Source organism: Myotis yumanensis, unplaced genomic scaffold, assembly GCF_028538775.1.
Source record: "Myotis yumanensis isolate MYYU_CA2020_CCGP unplaced genomic scaffold, mMyoYum1.0.hap1 SCAF_12, whole genome shotgun sequence".
Lineage (NCBI taxonomy): Eukaryota > Metazoa > Chordata > Mammalia > Chiroptera > Vespertilionidae > Myotis > Myotis yumanensis.
The window spans coordinates 48,444,577-48,451,629 of NW_027223763.1; the positions used below are offsets into that span (position 1 = coordinate 48,444,577).

Below are 7,053 nucleotides of genomic sequence, written 5' to 3' on the forward strand. Positions count from 1 at the left end.
CTAATGCAAGACAGAGTTTTACTATCTAGTTAAAAAATTTTAAGTTGAGTTATTTGTGTGTAGTTGAAATGATAAAGATTTTATTGCCATTTTAAGTTATCAGCATTATAAAAGCAATTAACAAAATTCCATTAATAAAAAAGACAAAATATTTATTTATTTATTTATTTATTTTTTTAAAACAACTTGCAAGGCTTTATTTCCTAACTACAGGCATCTCTAACAGGACGGATGCCGCGCCCAGCTGGAGCCAGGAGCCTGGAGCCCAGCCAGAGGGGGTTGGGGGGTCGCCTTCCAGGGAGAGGGCCCGGCCCTGCAGCGCCCTCACTGGCCCTTCTGGTGGGCGTTCTTGTTGATGGCGTTTTTGAACATCATCACCAGGGGCGTCTGGCTCTTCTCCGAGGTCATGAAGCCGCTGTAGCGCTTGTCCTTGGGCGGGCTGCCCTAGCGGAAGTGTTCCATTTTGTAGGGCCCCTTGTCCTTCTTCAGCCGCAGGGCCATGGCCTCCGCCCCCAGGCCGTACTCCAGGTTGGCAGGGGCCGCCTCGCCCTGGGCCGCGCCCTCGGGGCGGAGCGCCTGCTCGGGCCGCTCCAAGGGGGAGGCCTTGGCCGACTTGTCCTGGGCGCCTTTGGGGTTCACCTTCACCGGGCGCCGCTTCTTGCCCACCGCCTTGCCCCAGTGGAAGTGCTCCATGGAGTAGGCGCGCTTGCCCTCTCGCGGGCCCGGCCTGGCGCCATCGCTGCGGAGCCCCAGGCCACCTTCGCCGGCGACCTCCGCCTCCTCCATGCCTTTGGGGCCCGCGCTGGTCCCGCTGCTGTCCCAGGGGAAGTGGCCCATGACGTACTTCTGGGGGTTCCTGGCCAGCAGCTGTTCCTCGATGTTCCTGGGAAACACCGGGGTCTCGGCCGAGAGGTCGGGCTTGCAGGCCGCAATGCAGGCCTGCGGGAGAGCGAACCGACAAAATACTTTTTAGCATGCAAATATTTATTAACAGAAACTACAATAATACAAGGAATATTGTCTTACACACAAAATTAAAGACCTAAACACTAAAAACCATTTCTCATATTCTAATAATCAGTGGGGTGATGGAGGCATCAGTGAATGTCATTGCAAATACATGTGAACATTACATGAAATGCACAATTAGTTTCATCTCAGCAGTAGACAGCCACCTCTTTTTTGGTACAGCCTACATTACAACACTTATCAGATAATAGGTAAGGGGCCCCTCTCTTTTTTAGGAAATGTTTAACTAAGCGTATGTTTTTTAATTCTGAAAGACTTTCGTTTTCTGCTTCACTTTGTCTCTGGAGATCATTTTTCTTAAATTCTTCAAAGTTAAGATTTACATCCTTTGATGAAGCTTGTTGTAGTAGCTCTTCATTCTTGGTGGTGGAAAATGGCATGATTTCTAAGTTAAAAAAAAAGAGGAGGAGAAGAAAAAATACTCATGTCAATGGACATCAGGAAAACTAAAAATTTGCATAGATATAAAGGAAAGCATTGTCTCAATAAAATTAAATATCAACATAATCAGCAAGTTACCTAATATGTAAACAATTTAGTTCATATAGTTGGGCACTTTAAAATACTACAAATATACCAAGTTTATAATGCTTTATTCCACTTGGACCATCTGTTACTTCTTATGTCCCCTTAATGCTTTCATTAAAGGCCTGCACCTTTCCCTGACATAGCTGAAGTCATCTTGGTCATTAAAAACAGTTTGACTACATATTAATTTTTCTTACCTGAGTAATTTTCTTCCATTGCTAAGTAACTTACCATTAGTTATAATAACGCTTGAAGAGTATATTAGTTATTTTAAACTATCAAATAATCTATGGTGGAAAATTACTGCTTCAAGATAAAGTTAAAAAGGCAGAATTTTCAACTGCTCCAATCTCTTAGGGTGGTGAAACCAGTCCTTGACGCCTCATACATATACTCTTTAACGATTTCTCTTCTTCAGAATATTTACTCCAAATTGTAGCTGAGCCCCTTGTGATTTTAATGCCCCTAGTATTTTTGACAGCTAGAATTAAATAATTTAATTCTTAATCAGGTCTTTGTTCACATGTTAAGCACTTTTCCTACTCAACTCTTTTGTTCTCATGAATGGACTCAAGTTGCTGATGTACTATCTCTTTTTCAAGCAGGAAATAAATACAGGGTCACCAGGAGAATTTTTGAGTTTGTTTTGCAGAAGGAAAGAATGTCTTCTAAGTAGCTGAGATGAGCTGTTGACACTCAGGAGTCTGCTATGAAAAAGCATCATCTGTGACTAAAGCTATACAGACTTCTCTGTCAGTTCCCTGGAACTCTCCTTCCCCTACGCCCTAGCTACATAAAAACTCCCTACTTTTGCTTTTAGGGACAGATGGATTTGTGAGATCTTGCTCTCCCATTCTGTCACCTCAGCCAAATTGAATACACCTTTCTCTATCTCCAAGAACCAGTGTCTCAATGTTTTGGCCTACTAGCACATTAATACACACACCTGAATTTTGGGCAGTGATTCTGCAACAAAATCATTTAGCTGTTTGTCTGAAGGGCAAACTTCCTTTGACTCTTGGTCCCTTGCGGGTTCTCCTGAAGATGACAAGGCCCTTTTGTTTATCTTCAATCCCTACTCTTACAAATGAATTTCAAGACCCAGTTCAAAGCTGTGGGGCCCTGGCTGGTGTGGCTCAGTTGGTTGAGTGTCGTCCCATGCACCTAGAGTTTGCTAGTTCCATTCTTGGTCAGGCCCATGCCTGCCTTGGGGGTGGGCTCAATCCCCAGTAGGGGTTGTGCAGGAGGCAACCAATCAGTGTTTCACCGATTGATGTTTCTCTAACTCATCAGTGTTTCTCTCTTTTTCCCCCTCTCCCTCTCTAAAATATCAGTAAAAGCATGTAAATAAGAGAAGTGGGAAGCTAGGCTCTCCCCTTTGGTGAAGTATAAAAAAAAATACATAAAATAAAACAAAAGAGGAGGTTTTCAATGGCATGGGCCATGGCCCAGCATTTTATTTATTTATTTATTTTTTTACAGAGGAAGAGAGTTGTTAAATCCGAGGCTTCATGTCCCCCTCTCCAGGACCCTATGGGAGGTCTTTTGAGTTCTGCGTCAGACATATTTGATAACCGGTTCACACCTCACTGCCCCCTGTCCTCTCAAGATGCCCTGTCCAGTTGCCCCAGCCGGTAGCACTCCTGCTCTCCAGGCCACAGACCTTGACTCTGGGGTCTAACTCCAATTTGCCCTGCCTTTTACAGGTCTTTGGTCAGCCTTATCTCCTCTGTGGCTATCCCCTTCTCCCCACCAAGTCTGCCTTGCTGCCAAGAGGCGAAGGGCATGGCTCTCAGATAAAATTATTTACTGTTCACATAGTTTTCCCTTGCTCTGGTAAGATCCCTGGTAAGACCCTTACTAGAAAAGCAAGTTATAAAGGGAACAATCCAAATTTTTAGGGACCAGCAGCTCTCACCTGCAGCTCTCACCTGCAGATGGTCCAGATCTTGGCTCAAGCTCCTTCCTCATGTCCTCTGCCCAGATGTGAGTGCCGCAGACACGGATGAAGAAACGGAGTAATTCGTGGTTGCACTTAGTAAAACTTTCTATGTCCTGGCCTCGGCTCTCTCTGGGAAGTTGGCTCAGTAGCAGCCAACTTCCTAGCTGGTGGAACAAGAACAGGCGCAGCATCCTGGACCTTATCTCTCTTGCTCTGGGCATTTCAGCCTTTGTCTAGAGACTGTAGCTGCTGCCACCTACCAGCCTCTGCCAGTATGCCAATCCTGGGCTTCAGGATACTTTTCCTTGGCTCCACCAAGCTTTTATAGCTCTCAGGCTACCACTTAGACCTTGAGGCAATGGTCCAAGCTCCACCCCTTTCCCCACCCAGCTCCTTGTAATGTACTACCCCTACCCCTCTTCCCAGCTCTAATTTATCTTTTCAACCTTTCCTCCATTTGCCCATCTTTCTGTTCTTGGCCCTCTTACAGTTGTATTTTTTCCCCTCTTTCCTTATCCTCAAGCCATTTTGTATACTTATGTAAAGCTAGTCAATATTTGAAGTATTTCCTTTATTATAAAGCTAGGCTGGCCATTACACTAAATTTATCAACAAAAGTAAAATAGAAATTGCCCAGCCAGTGTGGCTTAGTGGTTGAGCGTCAACCTATGAACCAGGAGGTCACGGTTCAATTCCTGGTCAGGATACATGCCTGAGTTGTAGGTTCAATCTCCAGTGTGGGGCATGCAGGAGGCAGCTGATCAATGATTCTCTCATATCATTGATGTTTCTCTCTCTCTCTCTCCCTCTTTCTTCCTCTCTGAAATCAATAAAAATATATTTTAAAAAATAAACAGAAATTATTCATACTCTTATAACCTAGAGTTTTCCAGTCTGAACATTTGCTGCATAACCTGTTGATCTAAATAAGATTATAATTAGATTAATGAGTATAGTATGTGGTATATCAATCCATAAAAATGTAATGAATGAAATTATAAGATATTGACAAGAGAGGGAAAACTGATGAATTTTTATCTAAATCACAGTAGAAACATTAAAATTCTCAATGCATCACTTTAGGCTTACGCAATATCATAAGTTTGCCATGCACTTTCTCCACTGACTTTCCTCCAGTTCCTCTGGGAGGTGGTTTGATAGCAACCCAGTTTCTTGAATACTTTAATTTGATGTTTCATTTTATATTTCAGAGACTAGAGAACACACACACACACACACACGAACAAATCATAAAAGAAAGGGGGAAAAAAGCAGTAGAATCCCACAATTACAAGAAGAAAATTTTGATAGTACATGTTACAGCATAAAAATCATGTGGGTTTTTGTTGTTGTTTTTACTGTATCCTATGTTTGCTGTATTTAGTGAGGTAATTTTTCTTCAATGATACAAACCTTTTTATTTTATTTGGTTAGAAACATTCCCTGGATAACATTTATTAGGTAAAAGAGGGTTTGGTAGAAAAAACCTATAGTTGCATATGAAACAGTCCTTAAGCATATGATCTGGGAATCACATAGACCTCTTAAGCCAGTTTCAAAATACATGTTTCTTTCCAGGCACAGCAACAGTGCATCCAAAGATTTCCTTTTTAAATAAGATACACATTGCTATGTAAAATAATTTTATATATACATGCAATTGGGATCTTTCTTTTGTCCATATTTCAAACTTAAACATTTAATTGTGAAATCTTCCCTTGACATAGTGTTGAAATACAGAATTAAAAAGATTACATAGTTTTGCCCAAGCCACTTTGGCTCAGTGGATAGAGCATCAGCCGGGGAACTGAAGGGTCCCGGGTTCAATTCCTATCAAGGGCATGTACCTCAGTTGCAGGCTTTTCCCTGGCCAAGGCCCTGGTTGGGGCATGTATAGGAGGCAACCAATTGATGTGTTTCTTTCACATTGATATTTCTCTCTGTCTTTCTCTCTTTTCTACTCTCTCTAAAAGTCAATGGAAAAATATTCTCAGGTGAGAATTAAAAAAAAAAGGTTACATAGTTTTTCTAATGGACTTGGAGCCAGTATAATTTTTTGAGGAAGCTTCATACTGTTTTCCATAATGGTGTAGCAGTCTGCATTCTCACCACCAGTGTACTAGGATTCCCTTTTCTCTACATCCTCACCAGCACTTGTCATTTGTTGATTTTTTGATGGTAGCCATTCTGACAGGTCAGAGGTGATACCTCATTATCATTTTAATTTGCATCTCTCTGATGATCAGTGACTTTGAACATTTTTTCATATGTCTTTTGGCCATCTGTGTGTCCACTTTGGAGAAGTGTCTATCAGTGATGGCGAACCTTTTGAGCTCGGCGTGTCAGCATTTTGAAAAACCCTAACTTAACTCTGGTGCCGTGTCACATATAGAAATTTTTTGATATTTGCAACCATAGTAAAACAAAGATTTATATTTTTGATATTTATTTTATATGTTTAAATGCCATTTAACAAAGAGAAATCAACCAAAAAAATGAGTTCGCGTGTCACCTCTGACACGTGTGTCATAGGTTCGCCATCATTGGTCTAGGTTCTTTGCCCATTTTTAATTGGATTGTTTGTTTTCCTTTGCTAAGTTGTATGAGTTCCTTATATATTTTGAGTATTAACCCTTTATCAGATGTGTCATTGCCAAATACGTTCTCCCTTACAGTGGGCTCCATTTTCGTTTTGTTGATAGTTTTTTTGCTGTGCAGAAACTCCTTATTTTGATGTAATCCCATTTGTTTATCTTCTCCTTAGTTCCTTTGCCCTAGGACAGGGGTGGGCAACCTTTTTGTGAGTGCGTGCCAAAACCAGCAAAATCTCTGACTCAAATCTCTTCTCCGTGCCAACCCTAATTTTTTTGAGAACATGTTATGCCTACTTGATATCTCTTAAGGTGTACATAAGGGCAGAACCTTGAAGAAATAATAAAATTCATTCGAGCGACAAAAACACAGTATATGATGATGAAAAATACATTTATTTTTTAATGTATACATGTACACTGATAGTCCGACAGAAAACTTTATGACTCCGTTTGATATTATCAGTGGGACTTTTGCTGCTGCATCACTGATGACAGAGATTTTACCTCAGGTTTATTATTTTGTGACCTTCAGAGATATGCAGGAGCTACTACTTTCATCTGTCAGGCTACTCCTATTATGAGACTTAACAAAATTCATCACTGAGAACAAAGATTCACAAGCATATGTGGATGAAAACATGGAGAGTAACGCTGTCGGAAAGTTTTTTATTTTTTATTTTTTATTTTTTTTTATTTTATTTTTTTTTTAATTTCTATTTTTATAGGTTTTAGTGCTGATAAACTTCTTCATACAAATATGTAGATGGGACTTGAAAGAGTCGTGTTAAACTGATGTCACTAAATTCTCTGAGTTCCTCCTGAGTTCCATGCCAAAAATGACATGCATTATCTATCATCAAAAAAGTATTATAAATGATCTATTAGGTGATGATTCCCTTAGGTCCTTTTTCAATTTTATTGAAACTGAAGAATTGGAAAACTTATGGCTTGCAAAAGGAG

At 40.8% G+C, this 7,053-nt stretch overlaps 1 pseudogene; it reads right to left on the reverse strand.

The window, feature by feature from the left end:
• Positions 1–324: 324 nt before the first annotated feature.
• Positions 325–3,690, reverse strand: LOC139020319 (pro-opiomelanocortin-like; annotated as a pseudogene).
• Positions 3,691–7,053: the final 3,363 nt, after the last annotated feature.